Source organism: Apteryx mantelli, chromosome 1, assembly GCF_036417845.1.
Source record: "Apteryx mantelli isolate bAptMan1 chromosome 1, bAptMan1.hap1, whole genome shotgun sequence".
NCBI lineage: Eukaryota > Metazoa > Chordata > Aves > Apterygiformes > Apterygidae > Apteryx > Apteryx mantelli.
In genome coordinates, this window is record NC_089978.1 from 129,515,391 (window position 1) to 129,533,861 (window position 18,471).

The following is an 18,471-nucleotide window of genomic DNA, read 5'->3' on the forward strand; positions in this document are numbered from 1 at the left end:
TGAGAGCTTTTGAAAAGCCTATCCTTTGTATTTACTTGCTCTTGTGAAGTACTCCATAAAACAAATATAAGCAGAAAAAGTCTGTGGCCCAGAAGCTGACAGACATCTGGGATTTTTTGTTTTGGGTACTTTTGTATGTGTATGTGTGTTTGGGGTGGGGGGAAGGCAGGTCCATGTGATGCAGCCAGACCAAAGAGGTTTGCTACCCCTACAAGCACACAGAGAGATGCAGCAGAAACACTACCTTGTTCTTGCTTTTGCAAGATAGGGGACTACTCATTTTGGAGACTATTAATAATGAACACAAAGCTTACAATACTTTTGGTAACAATTGGTCATGCAAAGGAAGAATGAACCCTTAAACTTTTACAAAAACAGAAAGCCCAATTAAAATTGTCAAAAAGAGCTCAGTGGGAATATTTCTCTTAGCTTGCTTTCTGATGCTGTAGGATTTCTTTGCAGTTTTACAGTTTTGCTTGCTAAAATTCTCTTGGCAACTATAGACTTCCTTACTTCTGATCTCATCACACACAGATGCCTCATGCTTGTAAAATATTATTAGGGGACATGTTGGAGTGGCCTGAACATGGGTCACTCCAGCAGGGTAATCCGACTCTAAAAATTTCTCTGAACTTGGATAATCTTGAGCCCTGCCATTGTTTCCCAAACTGTAAAATGGGAAGAGCGTCTACCTCCTCATGAAGTTATGAGAATGTATTAGTTAATACTTGTGCAACTCTTTAGAACAGGAAAACTCTTTAAAAAAGGAAAAGTGTTATTACTATTTGGGGAGAGCAAGATACGATCATGTGGGCTTCAGTTTTATTCTCTTCTCTGAAACAAACACCAACACAGATATAAATAGTGCCTGCAGAAATGCAAGGGGTGAACTCACTGCTTGTTTTTTTAAAAACAATTTGTAGCTTTTGCATGCAAAGTCTGTTTAGAAGAGATTTGAATGGTTTAATATATTTTTTTAATTTCTTTAGTTCTGCAAAGTATTAACATTTACCAGAGTCAATTTTTTTCAGTGGTGTAATAAATTCACAGTATTTACCCACCAGTTCTGGTTTTCATAACAAGACTGTGGTTTTTATTTTGATCACTGGTTAATTTATTGCTGCAGCACATCATTTTGCTTTTCTTTCAGAGGTTCTGAGGAAAAGTAATTTTTTGCAGACACTGTTCAGATGGTATTTTTCAATTAAAAACACTTAAAGCAGAAAGGAAGGGTTGTCTGGTGCGGGACTGAAGATCAGAGTTCAATGCTTGGCTCTACAATAGACTCCCTGGGGAAATTTTCAAAGGCACAAATGGCAGGTTGGCACATCACTCCCATGCTTTCTTTAGTGGGAGTTAGTTGCCTCTGAAAACCTCTCTTTCCTTTCCCCGGATTATCCTGATCAAGTCACAAAATCTTTCTTTGTCTTAGTTTGCAATCACTATAGTGAGAATAATAATATTTTGTTTCCCTCACCTTACGCTTGGCTTGCCTATTTAACTATAAGCTTCCCGAGACAGTGATTCTATTTAACAGCAAGTACTTACAGCACCAGCGGATGGGGCACTGATCTCATCTGGGACTCCTAGTTTCTATTAGAATACATATATACAAATAACGCTAATGCTACCCAGATTTCCAGATTAGTATTAATTTGTTTTCTCAAAGCCCAGGTTATGGTGCCTTCCAGGCACAGTACTGCGTTGGTAAAAACCACTGGATTAGCAGCCCAAGATAACAACATCAAGGACAAGCATACCAGGGGAAATGTCTCTCTCGTGGCACCCAGAACATGACCCATTCATTGAAAAGTGCGATTGCTAACTCCCTTCATCTCAGTCCCTGATTTCCAAGTGACTTCTGTTTAGCCCAACCTGGACTGTTACAGCCTGCATTCTTTGACCGAGATATTACCTTTTACTGCAACAAACGTTCATGGAAAGTGAATGTCTTAACAAATGTGCATGAGGCCTTCCAGAAAACCTGCGAATCCGAGTATGTATTTGCACCACAAGAGTACACATAGTCTGCCACTGTGGCAACAGAAACTGTTCCATGTTACTGATCTGGCCAGCCAGGATTAGGCAGCACAATTTGATTTTCAAACTGCAAATGTAAAATTCTCCAAACTGTAACATGTGCAACCATTTAAAGGGCAAGAATGACAATATAGTGAATACATGTGCATGACAAATACATTCAAGGAAATCATCTGTATTTGTTTATTCAGAAAGTGGAGTGCCCCACAGAATTATTAAAAAAGAGAATTATTTTCTTCTACTCTACTGAACTTAAATCCAATGTGACTACAAGTAAAAATAAAAAACAATTCATATTCCACACCCACTCATTAATTACCCACTACCCTAACAAGAGTTACTATTGCCAACTGTGATGAAGAGTATAGGGCTCAGTATGTTCTACAATACCACCACTGAGCAACAGCATCTTTCAGTTACGCACTGCCAGTTAAACTAGACTTTTTACTTTTGGCCTACTGTATAAATAATTCTCTGAGCAATTCACCTTTGTCAATGATGTCTTTATAGTTATAACCAACATCCTCAGTTTTGGAGGGCATTTTTTTTCCCCGCAAGTTAACTCCACTGAAGCCAGAAGCATTACATAGGAATTATTTTGATACAGTATATATATAAGGCTAATTCGTATCTTCAGGTACTAGGCACATCCTCTGTTTCTCTCTCCATCATCCAGTTTGTATTGTCTGTGCAATCAGCCCAGTATGCAATACAAGACAGAATTCCTACAGTAGCTATAAATAATTCAAGAAAGTTCTTAACTCCTCAAGGAGATTTACTCACAGATCACCTGTTCATAGAGCTTAACGAGATGTCAAAAAAGTTCCAGGATTATTATAGGCCAATGATGGCTATATTAACAAAATATTAGCATTACTTCCACATAGAACTGGAACCCATTTTGATTTTGGATAAATGAACAAACTTCAAATAGATCGGTCCAAATTTGCTAGCGGAGGAATGTTGTTTGTTTGCATCACATACGGGGATGCTGCTGCAGCTGGATCCAGAAAGAATGACACACCAGTCTGACATGGCTTTGATAATAGATAACTAAACCATATGATTGCCAAATCCAAGAGGTCAAAAAAAAAAAAAAAAACAAACAAACAAAAAAACCCCACCCACCAACAAAAAAACTCCCAACAAAAAAAAACTAACAACAACAAAAAAAAGAGAGCTGATAAAGCAAATTACACCAACAGAATTTGCAGTACATTATGAACAAAAGAAACCCAAACAAATCCCATTCCCCTTGCTGATGGGACGCCCCTGCGTCCTACACGGCATCATTGCAAATGGGCTCTACACAGAGTGAGAAAGACACATGGACAAAGACCTGCAGTAAGAGCAGCCAATGTAGAATATCACCCTCTGTCAGCTAAGAAGCCTTGAGTTGTTGGCCATGTGCCTCCATTTCTATTCTACTGATCTGCTTCCACTAAATTTGTGGCACCTTAAGATAGGTTTAAAGTCACAGGTGACAAAACTCCAACTTTTTCTGTTTGAGACAATCTTTATATTTTCCTCCCAAAGGCAAAATATATTAAGGACATTCTTTATATGTCCAGAGGCCAACAGACTGTCACTTTCTTTGCTCAGTGTACCATATATATCTAGGACATAGAAAGCGTTATTTAAGACTTTAAAGGAGACATTTATATCCAGTACATTTCCAAAGTAAGAATTGCAAGTTGTTGAAATCACTTATTTAAAACTTTTTCTCAAGTACAGAGTGATAGAAATAGAGTAAAATCATCTAGAAGGGGTTGGAAACCCTTTCTCATGAAGCCTTAAACATCACTTCCAGTGACATTAACTTGAGCTACATGTCCCATTGGAGAGCAAGTGTCAGCAAAGTAAATGCATTAGTTAAAGCTTAATAGTAGTTTGGTGTTCAATATCCTGAAATATTTAATATGTTTTTTTCCCCAAAGTAAACTGTTATTCAGTTTTAATGAAGACATTAACCTGCTTGATTTGTAAGCTTCTGTGGGAATTCAGTCTAAAATACTGTCACAAGAGGTAGGCAGAAGTAACAAGAGCTATGACAGGAAATCAAGCACATTTTAAATGTTAAAAAAGCAGCCAGAAAATGAGCCTCAATATGCTCTTGTTTTCTTTTGGTTTTGTTTATTTTTTGGTAATGTGATTTGTGCCCTTTAAAAGATGCCAATTAAGGCTGGTTATAATGTACTCTGCACGTAACCGCGGGTATTGAAATCTTTGTGAGTTTTCACCAACTATTTTGTAAACAAGAAGTGGTAGAGTACAGATTCAAAAAAAGAGCTTGGGTCAGAATCAGAACTTTGAAACTCTTTTCAGTCTCCAGCACTGGTAGGATGACAGCCTTAAACCGGAATCCACTGTTACGCTTTTAGTCACAGTTTAAATTTTCTGGATTTTCTGACTTTGGATACAGTCTGCATTTCAGGGCAACATCCAGTCTTGTGAGTTTGCATCTAGAAATGATAGAGATATAACAAGACTAGCAAAAATAGTGAGACCCTAAGCAATTAAGCTGGATGTGTACTCTTCCTGAAATGCATACTGGTGGTTTGACAAGGCAGACAAGCTGGCTGCTTTGTTTCACAGTAGCTGCGTTTAGTTCATGCTGTCAAGCACGAATTCTGACACTTAACAGTATTAATATTACTATTTCTATTGATATAATTAGCACTTCTATAAATAATAGCTAAAGCTGCCATAGCTAAGTATATTCCAGCAGTCAGCACCATCAGGGGCCTTCTTCCTTACACCCCCCCCCCCCCCCCCCCAGAAATGCAAGCTAATGGATCTAAACAAGAAGACAGCACCTGAGCACTGCTGTTGATTCTAATGGCCCAGTTAAGAGGGGCTACTGCTCCGTATAAGACTCTCCTAACAACCAGTTTATATGTGCGAGACTAAAGTTTCTCACCAGTCTTGCACTTGCCAATGTTTGAATGCTATAAATAGGGGCTCTTCTTTCCAGCCACATGATGCAAAAACCTTGCATTGAGTTCAGTGGATGTTATGCATACGGTACAATGGGTGAGAGGGCCTAGGCATGTTTTGGAGAGAAACTAGACCCAACCTTTAAATTCCAATTTAAAAAAATAATACCAGAGATTTTTTTAAACAGATGTAGAACAGGAAACTGCTACAAAACAGATATTACTTTTGCTACAGAAGAATAGCAGCACCTGCTATTTCAAATCCCTCATTTCAGTTTATTACCGTTAAAAATACTTAAGAACAACTTTTCTATTAACCTAAACACCAGACTCTAGGTGATCCCAATCTATTTCAAAGAATTTTGCCAGTGTTTCATGATGACTAAAAGCCATAACTTGTACATTAGTTTTGGGGGTGTTCTGTATCTAACTTGAGGTACTTTGAACAATTTTCAAGGATGCTTACTAATCACAACTTTAACTGATATCAGTGGGAGAGGTAAATGTACAGAATCAGTGGGGGTGGAAACCAAGGGTCTCAAGAGGTGCCTGTAAAAATACAAAACAGTTGAAATTACCACCCATTTTTGAAATAGTAGGTATTTTCTGCCTTCTTTTTGTGGGTAAATACCACACAAAGGTTCTGTGAAGGTCAGTATTTATAGTGTCTGTAAATATAAAGTGCTATGTATAAGAAAAGCAGTCTAGATTTCTGGATTTTTTTCCCCCCTACAGTTCTGACTGTGGTTTGTCACACATGCTTTGAGTGTTTGATGTTTTTAAGCTTTAGTCTAATGGATGAGTAAAAGATCGTATGGAGGATTAAATAATTTGTATAATTAGTATTAGGTGTGACACATACACATTTTCAAATCCTGTAAATTCTTCAAGGAACACTCACTTGCTAGCTGCAAACTTAAAACAGTGAAGAGGATACTACAATTCAAAAGAAGCTTTGAACTACTGTACTACTAATACAGCTCACTTTGTATGAGGCCAAAGCACTCACACAGCACTATGTCTTGCAGCACTATCAATGCCAAAATCATTCCTGTATAATTCCACTGATGTCACTTCAGTTATTTCAAAGAGGAAATTCATGTCTAAGCCAGGTTTCTGTTTTCAGAAAAAACTATACCAAAGTTTATGAAGCTACTAACATTGCTATTTACTGTCAAACCAAAGAAACGATGGAATAATTGGCTCCTGCTATTTGAAATTATTACTTGAGCCATTGTATATAACCATAACAACAGCACTTAAGAACTCTCTACATACATATCTTTGCAAAATATTTGTGACGAGAGCACATTATATTATCCCCATTATACAGATGGGAAACAAAGACTCAGTAATTTTCCCAAAGCCAAATACGGTGTTTGTGGCAGAGCAGAGACCTTGCGGAGTCCCAGGTCAGCCAGGAACGAAAAATAATAAAGAAGTACTCAGTCTTCAGTATGCTTTCATGAAAATCTAACAAGCAATAAATGGCCTGGACCCCTTATTTGATGGCAAAAATAAAGAAAACTGAAAGAATGATTTTTTTCTTTACATAAAAGAAATAGACTCGGCAGTTTCCCTAGTATGAGAAATTTTGATTGCAAAGGGCTGTATTTTGGTATTTCTTGAGGCACCTTTCATGAATACCTGGGAAAAGTCAGAGTAGAATCTGAGATTTACTAATACTTGTAAAAGAAAAATACTCTACACCCTGAATTCTCTTTTTTTGTTCTGCTCGCTCTGCTCGGGCCACAAAAATGTGGGACACTACAAAGCACTACAGAGGCTCCAAAAATCACCTCTGGTTGTGAAAACCTTAGTGGCCACTATTTTCTTTTGTTTCAGAAACACCCCATGATTTATCTTGTTATATACTGTTCATAAAAATTAAAAAACTGAATTTTGGTTTGTTTGTGTTGCTCTGATACCCAAGATCAAGGGTCAGCATGACTATGGAAGGGTAAACAAACAAAATTTACTAAAAGCTGCCAATTTCAGACACTATAGGATTAAAAATATACACATACAGAGAGAGAGAGAGAGAGAGAGAAAGAGAAAGTAATGATTTCTGCACTCTTTCCACAACAGCTAGCCTCTTCAGAGCTTAAACTGAAACATTATTAAAATTACTCAGGCTACTATGTATACAGTTACAGCTGAATTTTGCTTACTTAATTTGGCACTCTGAACAAATTAAAAATAATTATTTTTCCCCATAGCATCTTCTATATTAATATTTGCAGTCACTCTGGAATCTTAATGAGCTAAACATTGTAAGTTCTGTCCACGCTTGGCTAGAGGACAGCCTTTTCCTTCATGATGCACATGTGATCATTTGGGAACAGTTTGCAAATCTGAAATCCCACCTCACTTAAAAAGATTTACAGCCAGACATGGCAAACTATATTAAACAATACTGAGGTCCTATGAATAATAAACAAACAAAAAGAACATTTTTCTAATAATGAGATGGAAATTGCAAGTCTTGAGGGCCACCTGGAATTTCACCAAAGTTACACAGCAAGAATCAAATCCTATTTGCCCTAGTCAAGCAGTCCTGCTGAAGTCAAATAAGCCCACAGCAAAGACCAGCATGCTAGGGCTATGGTTTAACCTCTGAGGCATGCTGTAAGGCCCGTTCCATCGAATAGGTGCTATGGATTAATTTCTAATCCCAAATTATAACTCCTCATTGAAGAACTGAAACCACAATTCCCCTCAAAGTTTTAAATAACAAGGATAGCACCATGCTGAGGTTTTTTAAGGCTTTACTTCTAAAATATTCAAAGTATTTTCCAGAATGCTAAATTAATACAGTGACAATTAAACCACATTGTTTGAAATAACTGAACACAGCACACAGTATGACACAGTATCTTTGATTTTCTTTTTAAATCTGCCTGCATATGTACTCACTAATTTACCCAATAAATTAATTCCACAAGTGGCTCTCCGAGTCATCAGTTTGAATTATCAAGTTTCTGCAGTATTTCCAAAACAATGACAGGCATGCATGTGCGTAGGAGGGATGGGACAATAAAGCCAATAGGTGCAGCCGTGGCCTGGGAGGCAGAGGGTCTGTTCAAACTCTGTCACTGACTGCTCTTTGACATTGGGAAGTCATTTCAGCACAGTTTAGTTCAGGTTCTTTCCAGCATATAAATTTTTAGCAATGAAGGCACTGCCCAAAACACTTGAAGGCTCATCAGTGCCTTCCATGAACTTTAATGAAATCTTTTCGCCCTTTTTCACGGTAACATTGGGGGGGGGGGTGGTCCTGTTTCAAATTGTTGCCTTTATATCTTCCCCATGTGTAACAGAAACAATATCAACTTTTACAAAGCAGCTTTATGCAAGTACAGGTGAAAGGCACACTCTAAAATCAGAATATTGAATGAGCTAGCTGGTATTGTGTACATTATTTATCCCTACTGCATGGGATCTGAACTGCTAAGCATTGCATCAACAGGCTTTTAACTCTTAAAAATTAGGGGGGGGGGGCATTTGAATGCTGGAGACTGATTTTAAAGTAGGGGGCTTTGGATTCTGCTCTTAGCACTACAATATAGTAAAAGCAACCATGAAATCCTTGGCTACAAAGTTTTTTTATTTTGTGCTAACACAAACAAGAGCTCAAATTTATTTTAAGAATATAAACCATTTTTTAAAGATACAAGACATCCACTTTAACAACAGACTAGTCACAGATTCTACATGCTATCAGAAAGTTTTCTTCTCCTAAAAATTAGGTGGTTTTTTTTTTTTTTTTTTTTTTTTTTTTACACCTACAGATTAAATGATTAGATTTAAAATAATGCTAAAATCTTCTGTAATGTTCTTCCTGCATTACAAATGGACTATTAAATCAGTGAAGTGCCAATCAAATGCTTTTGTACTTTGAAAGAAAGGTTTAAATAACAAAAGCAGTTTTTCAGGCCTCTCTCTCAGCTTGCTAGTCAGTGTCACCTATGCACTAATTACAACATATTTACTCTCTTTTCTAGTAAGACCACAATTGAATAGATTTTTCAGAACACGATTTTTAAGAAAAGCTGCAATCAGAGAGTTTTGCGGATTCTGGCTCTTAATAATCCAGCTTGTCTAAGAAAAATATAATTTTCTGCAGTAAACTTCAAGATATGTAAGATATATCTTGAATATATTTATACAGAGATAGGTAGATATATTCAAGATATATAAAAGACATGATAGAATAATAACAGCTCTGGATTCAGTTCCCAGCTCTAAAATCAACTTACTGCGTGACCTTGGGTGAACCATTTATTAGCTAGGGCCAAATCCTCTGTGTACTAAACATAATGGAGCTAGCCAGTTTGTACAAGCTGAAGATCCAGCCCCAAGTTTTCAGAAGTTTTAAATAGGGCTGGCCAAATACTGGAATTTTCATCCTATGAAAAAAAATGTTCGGGTGTGTTTCAGAATAGAAAGTAAAGCCGTCACATCCTTCGCAGGACAAAAATTCTGAGCAATTCTTAAAAGAAAAAGGCGTCTCTCTCAGGGGAAGATTTTGTTAACTGAGCTTTCTCCCTGTGATCAGAAAGTAGAATTGATTTAAGTCTTCAAAACAGGTAGCCATAAACCATCACTTTAATTTTCTGGTCAGAAAAATCTAAATTTTTTTTACTGGAAAACTGAAACTTCCCTGCAGAAAACTGCAGCTTTACAAATACCACATTTTCCACCCGGGTGAGCTGTGAAGGATCTTTCCGATCAACTCTAATGTTGCCTATTCCTAGCATCTACTGAAGACAGCCCAGCTGATAACAAGCTCTTGCCTCCAAGTTTTTTTTTTATCTTTGTGCAAAAAGATGGATAACCACTACTTTCCTACAATACAGATTTTTGTCTTAAGTTGCTCTTTCTTGCAAAGCACCCTACGAGTCACAGATGCTAAATGAGATTGCACTTCTACAACGTTATCCTCTTAATTTCAAAGACACAATTTCCACATGAGAGTACATTCCAGCTATTCAGAGAAACCCAAGAAAGTGTACAGATTTCAGGACTGTAAATAATCATATTTATATAAAGATACTTTTTCCTCCTATAATAATTACTTTGCTCTGAGAACCTAGCTTCACGCTTTGTATGTTGGTTCATTTTACTAGATTGTGACCCTTGTTTTTCTTACAATGTCTTGCTTGCTGTTCAACAAAGAGGACTACATAACTGACAAGAGGGGCTTAACCTGAGAAATACTTACTCAGCTACAAAGGGAAGCAGAGGCTAGATAACATGACCGGCAGTAAGATGTTTTACAGTTCTGTCTCTGCAACGACTACTAAATTCTTTTCATCTCTGTGTCCTCATTTACAAACGGGAGAACAGTCCCTATTGACAGTGCTAGAAAAAACAGGGTATGAAACCCTGCCATCTTGGCACAAACAGATATCTGGCACTGGAAATACAAGCGACTATTTTTAAAGCCACTGTCGGAGCTGCAATATAAAGTATCCCGACGGCTCACTCAGGTGGAAATGCGCTGCCACCCTAACTGAGGAGGAACGGGCAAATTTTCCCCATGACCCCGAAGGGAAGGAATAAAAAAGCAACTGAGCTCATGGGTGCCGGCGGATGATCAGCTCCTCCCCAGCCCAAGCCTGCCTCGCCGCCGAACCACCCGCCACCGCAAGCCGCCGCCGGTCCGCGCGGTGCCGAGTGGCGGCAGGCGCCAAGCACCTTGCGCCCGCGGCCAGGCGGCATCGCCGCTTGCCACGCACGCCGCCCCTCGTCCCGTCCCGTCCCCCCCACCCGGCGTTGCTCCCTCCCCGTCCCGGCCCCCGCCTTGCCGTCGCGCCGGCCACGAAAGGCGCTGGCAACTTTTCCAAGCGGCCCGGCGGGCGGCCCGAGCCCGGGGGGGGAGGGGGGGAAGGTGCCAATTCTCCCGCAGAGAGCACGCAACCTCAAGGGAGAGCCGCCGCGGCTCGGCGGTTCCCGCCGCCAGCTAGTGGCAGGGCGGCCCCTCCGCCTCGGAAACTTTTTCAGGAAGAAAAAGTGCTCCGCGAAGCCCGGAGAGGGAGTAAAGGGGCAGGGGAAGTGAAGCGGTGGTGAGGGCTCTCTCGACCGCCCGCCCGGGGGAGACCCGGCGGAGCACGCGGGGAGAGGAGGCGCCGCTGCCGGCCCGGCGGGATCCGGCGGCCGGTGCGGGGCAGCCCGCGCGCGCTCCCAGCGCCTCTGGAGAGCGGCTGGACCGTTGGAACCCAACGGCTCACCGCGCGCGCCGGGCCAGCCGTTGCGACCGGCCCCCGCCGCGCCCGCACCCCGGGCACCCCGAGAAACTTGACCTGTTCCCCCTCCCCCCCGCCACCGGCTCCCGGCACGGACCGGCCGGCCCACCCCCTCATAGGCGGTGCCCACCGGCAGCACCGCCCCCTAACCCCCTGCTGACCCCGGAAACGCGGTACCTCTCTCATCTTCTCTCTTCCCCCAGCGCACCAGCTCGACACTTTCACAGGCAGCCGCCGCCGCCTCGCCGGCCCCCTCATTGGCCCCCGGCCCCCCCGCCCCGCCGCCCCTGTCCCATTGGCTCAGAGCCCCGCCACTCCCGACTGAGACACGCCCACAAGGACAGCTCCCCACCCTCTCCACTGCCTGTGGCGCCCCCCCTTCGCTACTCATTGCTTATTTTCTATAGGCGAAGCAGCGCTCTCCGGTCCGCTATGCGGCCGTCCTATTGGATCAGACAAGTGCTGGTCAAATAAATTTTGCCTCTCATTGGCCGGTATTAGAACTATAACAGCTATCTTCGCTATGCTAAAACTCTCATTGGTTGTTTCTAGTTGTCACTCTTTCGGGCAGCTGGGTATTGACTGGTCGCTCGAAGAGGCTCCGCCCCCAAGCAGCAGGTTAGGTTGCGCGCCCTCCCCCCCCCCTTCTACGCATTTCTATTTCCCGCTTTATTTATTTATTTTCTTCATAAACTTAAATGACCCCGGAGGGGGTGGGGGAAAGGCGGGGCCAGGCAGGGCCAGGCGACCAATGGGAAAGAAGGAGGGGCGGAGCCATCAGAGGACTCAGCCAACAGGAGCCCAGCAAACAGGCCGCGCTTGGCTCGCTGCCGGCCAATCAAGGCGTGCCCTCCACCCCCGCCTGGTACCGGCGGTTGATCGCTGCCTGTGCCAGGCTGGGGGTCGCCAGTGTGCGGGGCCAACGGTCGCGGCTGAGGGGGGCGCCCCGGCGATAGAGGGGCGGGGAGGAGCGGAACTGCTGCCGTGGGGCTGGGGGCTTGGCAGCGCGGCCTGGGAGGGGAGCACGGAGAGCGGGCCGCGCCTCGGGGGCGGCTGCCCGCTAATAAAGGCTTCCCGGCGTGGCGTGGCGTGGCGGGGGCGAGCGGGCGGCAGGGTGCTGCTCGCCGTCCTCACGCCGCGGCGCCGGCTGGTCAGTTCCCGGCCCGGGTGTGGGAGGAAGGGACACATAATTGTTTCCTTCCTCAAGACGAGGCGAGTGACACGCAGGAACTGAGAGGGTGAACTCATGCCTTTTATATGATATTTTCTGTTGCCTGTTTTTTTTTTTTTTTTTTCTTTCCAGCCTTCACGTCTGAGGGAAGTTTTCCATGCACAGAAGCGGGTTTTCTCGGCCTGCCTTCACCTTGTAGTGTAAACAGTACTGCTTGCATACTCTTTAAGACTTACGCTACTGCATGCATCAGGAAGCATTATCTCTGCTGTTCAGCCAGGGAAGTGCGGTGAAGTCATTTTCCCAAGAGCATTCTAGCCTCTACACTGCCCAGAAACTTCTCGCTTCAACGCTGGGCTCTACTGACCTTTCTCTGTCTTTAGGACTTGGGCTGAGAAAGTCCCCCATCATAGAAAAGTGATGGCTGTTTTTACAGTGAAGCAATCATTTATATTTGTTGGTTTTGCAACCTGGTCCAAAACCACCTCACAAAAAGTACTGTTGCCACAAGCACCGCAATGATTCTCTTTCTGAGAGTCTCAAAGAGGACTTGCATTGCTGGCTTCTTCAGGCAGAAGCTGAGTGCAGTGGACTAGTTTATTGAAAAGTGATGCAAAAAAGGAATTAAAATGCTTCAGCTGTATTGGAATGATCTGTCAGTTTTCTTCCCATCAGATAAAAGGCCAAGACTTTTCTTAGTTTTCTTACCATGAAGGTATTTATAAAATCTTACCATTCTTAACACCTTTTCCACTTTTTTTTTTGTTTGTGGCACTGTTTCTGATTGTAATCCTACATGCTTGTGCTGTTCTCTTACAATTCTGTTAATCTGACCTTTCTGAGTGCTTCCTTTTGTTTGAGGTCAATGAAAAAAGCTCATGCTTTAGCCAAATTGGTCTCTTACTATACTTCCTTTTCCTTCCTGTGCACAAGGTTAGTTTAGATTTGCTTATTATCATTCTTTTGAAGAACCCTGAGCTTCCTACCTCCATTTCTCTTACAGACTCCTCCTATGTGATCCAACGTAACAAAATTCTCCAATTTCTGCATCCTTGTAGTCAATAGTTGTTTACTGTTCTCTGCCATTCCCATTTTATGGGTCACAAAATCTACGGTTATCAGATCATCCTCACCCAGGTTGCCTCCCACATTCATATCATTTAGTTTATGTCTTTCTGCCGGAGTCGCGTGTGGAAGAGCCTCTGTTCCAGCTGGTTTCTTCATCTTCCATGTCAAAATTTGTCACCACTGTTTTCCAAGAAGTGACCCCTTTTGTGATCCTTCCTGGACAGCTAAGTCATCCACTGCCATCACCCTGAGTGATTCTGCTAGCTGTTTACAGAAAGCCTTGTCTGTCTCATGTTTCTGGTTTAGTAGCTTGTAGCAGATCCCTATCAGGAGTGTACCCAGATTCTTCTCCCCTTTCATCATTATCCAGGGACTTTTAGCAGCTCTCATTTCCTTTGCACTTTGGATTTCAGAGCTGGTATATGATAAACAAGGCCACATCTCTTTTTCCCATCTGTTAATCCTCCTTGAACAAGTGATTACCTTTTTATTACTATTCTAGTCATAAGGATTTACCCCACCAAATCTCTATTACCCCTGTTAGGACACACCCTTTATTTTTTAGTCCGTATATTCTTTTTTTGCTGCTTTGGGTTTTTTTATGCAGTAAGAGTATTAAACAAATTACAGCTGGTATTAAAAAAAATAAAGATCCCCCAAATTCAGCTCAGTACTGTACTGAAGTACTTGGATTTTAAGCAAAAGCATAATCTAGCTGCATAGCTGCTTAAATGTAAGTTTATGCTTAAGTTCTTCACCAAATCAAAGCCTTAATTTTCATTTTTGTTTGACCTGTTCTGCATTTTTAAGCCGAGACAGAGCATGGAATAAAACACTTAGAAAAATAATTTCTCTCGGGCATATTCTGTTTGATAATGTCATACCTGGAACTTCATCTGGGCTGTCAAAACAAAGGCACATGACAGTAAAACTGAACACACTTCATATACATAAATTTTTCAGTTTGTAACTAAGTATCTAGAACAAGTTTAAAAGCTCCTCCAGCTGAGTTATTTTACTGAATGAGAAATTACGTGACCATTCAAGAGCTAATACATCCCAGCTAGTAAACCTGGATAAAAATAGGTAGAGGTAGTAATGAACATATGGACATAGGATTAAAGGACATACTGCAGAAGGATAGGGAATTTTAAAGAGATGCAGGGGAAGAAGTTGCTCTCTTTGAACACCATATGTTCCCACCTCCGATCATGAGGCTATGATTATGGTAGGAAGGACAGCTGTGTCAGAGATGCACAGCAAGGCATCGGTGATTTGCTGACACAACAAGGGAGAGTATTTCCAGTGGTGATGTGGGACCAGTTCTCTTTAATATTTTCAGTCATGACTGTGGGATGGAGAGTGAACTTTTAAAATATATGGTTAGAAATCATGCTCAGAAAGGTTGCAAACCTCTCAGAGGACATGATTTGAATGTGAACTGATTGTTTTGAAATGAAGACGTGATTCAAACAACAAGTCTGAAATTTAATAAAATTGCTAAGTACGGTATAGAATAAAATCAACTATAGAAATACAGAAAGAGGAATAACTAAGGAGGCAGGTGCACTACAGAAAAGGATCCAAGAGGTCAGGCTAGATCATAAGTGGAATACAAAGTAAAGGTAAAAAGGGCAAATCTCATTCTAGAGTGTACAAACAGGAGATTCATACTTAATTTAAGCACAGGAAGAAATAGTTCTTCTATACTCGGTGCCAGGGAGGCCTCAGCTGGAATACTGTGTTCAGTTTTGGACATTGCATTTAGAAAAGATTCTGAAGATCAGAGACAAAAAGGTTTGAAATGGCTACAGTAAGGTTTGGAAAACATGATCTATGAAAAAAGGGCAAAGAAATTGGATATGTTTAGTCTAGAAAAGGGAAGACAGAGGGGGACATTAAAAAGTTCTTGCAGTAAGTAAAATTACTGCAGAGGAAGATAATAAATTGTTCTCCAAATCCACTGGGTCAAGACAGAAAGTAACAGCTTTAATTTGCAGCAGTATTTTAGTTTAGATATTGGGAAAAGCTTTTTGGGGTTGAGCACTGTAACAGTGCCCTTGGAGGACATAGGATCCCCAGTCCTGAATGTTTTAAAGATTACCGCAGATCAGTGTCCAACCACCCTCTGGCCAGTTGCCAAAGATGGCAAAATAGGAAGATCTTGAATGGCACACTGCCTTGCTGGGACAGGCTGGAAACTGCAACACTGGGAAGGAAGCATCTGTGCAAAACCACCCCAAAACTCCTTGTGTCTTTCAGCAAGAGCCAGTAGCTCCTGCTTTACACTGAGGAGTTTTGGGGTGGTTTTGCAACCAGCTGACTGGTAGCATATTGTCTCTTTAAGAAGCAACAGTTCCCAGATTCTGCTTAATTTTAGCAGGCTTAATATCTAACTGGGGATTCAAAATACTGTCAGGACACCACTGTTGGGAGGCTACCAGGCCCTGCTTGCCAAGACTGTGAAGTATTGTCTACGCTTGTCCCTGAAAGATGATCTTTCAGGTTTCTTCTAGCCTTACATTTCTAAGCAGGAGTTCAATCAGACAAGTGGTCTAATGAAAGGCCACTTTGTAGCCCCACAGCTCTGTTCTGCTTGGGCTCAAGCCCCATAGAGTCCAATTCCTTTCAAGCCAATGGAGTTACAAGCAAATGCCTCTATTTATGGAGTCATTAAAAACAGATTTTAAAAATAAGCTGTCTGGTCACACAGTAGGTAAATTTGTAAACTTGGAATCTTGTAAACAGACAGCAACATTAAAATGGCTTGCATTCTTGCGGTAACCATGCATGTGGGTATCAAATACTATACACTTATTTACTGAGTTCAAGTTTTGGGGCCTAAATTTCCTACCTTAATTGGCAGCAATGAAGAAGTAATGCCTCATCAGGCAGAACTCCTACTAAAAGCATAAAAAGTCTAATTTATTGCATTCTTTCAATATGACTTCATTTTTGAATATTTTGTGACAATCTGACCTGATATTGCTCTGGTTCAGACAATAGAGCTGCTCTATTGTACTTTAATGGCTGGAAATGTAATTTGCTTCCTGTTTAATATTTAAGCCAGCAATAATACCAAAAAGGCTTATTGCTCCTAAGAAAAGATGAAAGGGGCATAACTCTTAAGGTTTTTGTGTTCAAAATTTGACCTACTTTAAAAACACTAGAAACTCATGGGAATGGTCCTCAGAATTAAAAATACCAATATAAGATTGTTGCCTGGGAATTTTAAGATACATCACTTCCAGCTCATTGAAAAGCAGAATTTCCCTCCCAAGGGAAATCCAGATAATTCAAAATTAATTTTTGTCCTGAAATACTGAATTAGCAGAGTTTTTCCACAGAACAGGAAGTTTTAAAAGAAAAAAAATATTCTAAACTTGGAAATATTTAATTTGGGCTTCACGACTGGCCTGAAATTTTGCAGTCTGGCTCAGTTTAAGATCAATCTGCGCCTACTTTAGCTGCCACTAGTGACCCCTCACATCCCCAGTGCTTTTGGGGCTTGCTCTGTTATTCTGTTTGGGGAGTGGGGAGTGAGGGAAGGATGGGAGGGAGGGACAAGCTCCATAGCTAGCACACATTGCCCATAAAGCTCTTTGATGGTGAGCGAAGATGACAAATTTTTGTGTAATGCATGAAGAAGACAACTCATGCAGCATTCGCAGCTCTGCCAAGCATCTCTCCCTGCCCCTTGCCTGCTCCATCAGACTCCTCACCTTGAGGACTAGGCTGCTCCTTGTCAGCCTCGCCTTAGGGCTGTCCCTCAGTTGCAGGGATCTTCCCACAGTTTGGGGAAATCTGAGACATCTGAGGCCTCATGAAGTCTCTTGGGAGGGAGCCATTTCTGGTACTTCACATATTATGGTAAACAGTACCAACAGGAAATTCAAAGGCAGATAGATGTACACTATTAAACTGCTGTCATACTCTACCTGAGAGCTGGATGTGCTGGTTTTCAAATAAAAGTTTCATACCATCCATCTGGGATGAACACTGGAAAATATTTTAAAGAAAACAACCCTATAACAAGTAATTCTGCGCAATTATCTGTATTTTGTCAGGCCCTGTTAAAGCACTATTAACAAGAGAATTCACTCCTCTAGAGGCCCACACAAAAATGCCAGGTATCACTGGAAGGGAGAAGGAGAGAAGACATACTTTCAAATGTTTTATTTCAGTTGGTTTTATAAGTAAGAGGGTGGCATCTCTTTTTAAACAGCAACATTTTGACAAACAATGATGCTTTGTGTTACCCTTTGGTGAGAACAAACGTGAACAGAATAGTTCCAGGCAATCTGAAAAGCTGTTTGGGAAGGAAGACTGCTGTGTACTATTCCCAGATCAGTCATTTGCTTGCTCCATATATTTGGATAAGATACTTAGTCCTTATCTATATGCCAAGGTTACGCTATTTTAACTGTACCAGTTCAGTAAAGCTGTACAAACTCTCTTGTATTAACACAAGTATATTGATATTAAAATACTTTTATCAGAATAATATATTCATGTTGGGCAAAGGGAATAGTCTATACCATTATAATGTACCTTTGTACCAGTATTACTGCTGGCACAGTAGGGAGTGTACTGGTATAACAACATCCATTATGAAAAGGTCTCGGCCCTCACCAACATACTTATACCTAGTACTAAAACTGTGCTCCATTTCCTCATGTACAAGAGCCTTCTAGTTCTTATCTTTTGGAGCTGTCAAAACTTAATGTCTGTAAGAGTGCCTTGCAAAGTCTGCATGAAAGGTGCCAAGGCTTATTTTTAGCCAGTTGGAGCTCTTTTGAATTTCCAGAACATTTGCAAGAGGCAGTTGTGCCCCAAAACATGACAGAGCAGAGGAGCAGCTGGGCTTACTTCCTTCCTCTGTGACCACTAGCTATTTCATGACATACTGACCGTGAAGTTGTCCCTGTTATTTTATGTACTGACGTGAAATCCACTCCTATTTCTCTGGGCTTGGGGGATTGGCCTCTTTCTCCCACTGCCATTAGTC

At 41.5% G+C, this 18,471-nt stretch overlaps 1 long non-coding RNA gene across 1 annotated transcript in view; it reads right to left on the reverse strand.

Annotated features, from left to right (window-relative positions):
• LOC106490627 (uncharacterized) overlaps positions 1-11,466 on the reverse strand; it is a 328,891-nt gene extending 317,425 nt beyond the window's left edge. The window contains exon 1 of the long non-coding RNA XR_010883175.1: positions 11,402-11,466. This is a non-coding gene — a long non-coding RNA (uncharacterized lncRNA). The remainder of the gene's footprint in view (positions 1-11,401) is intronic.
• Between the last annotated feature and the right edge of the window lie 7,005 nt (positions 11,467-18,471).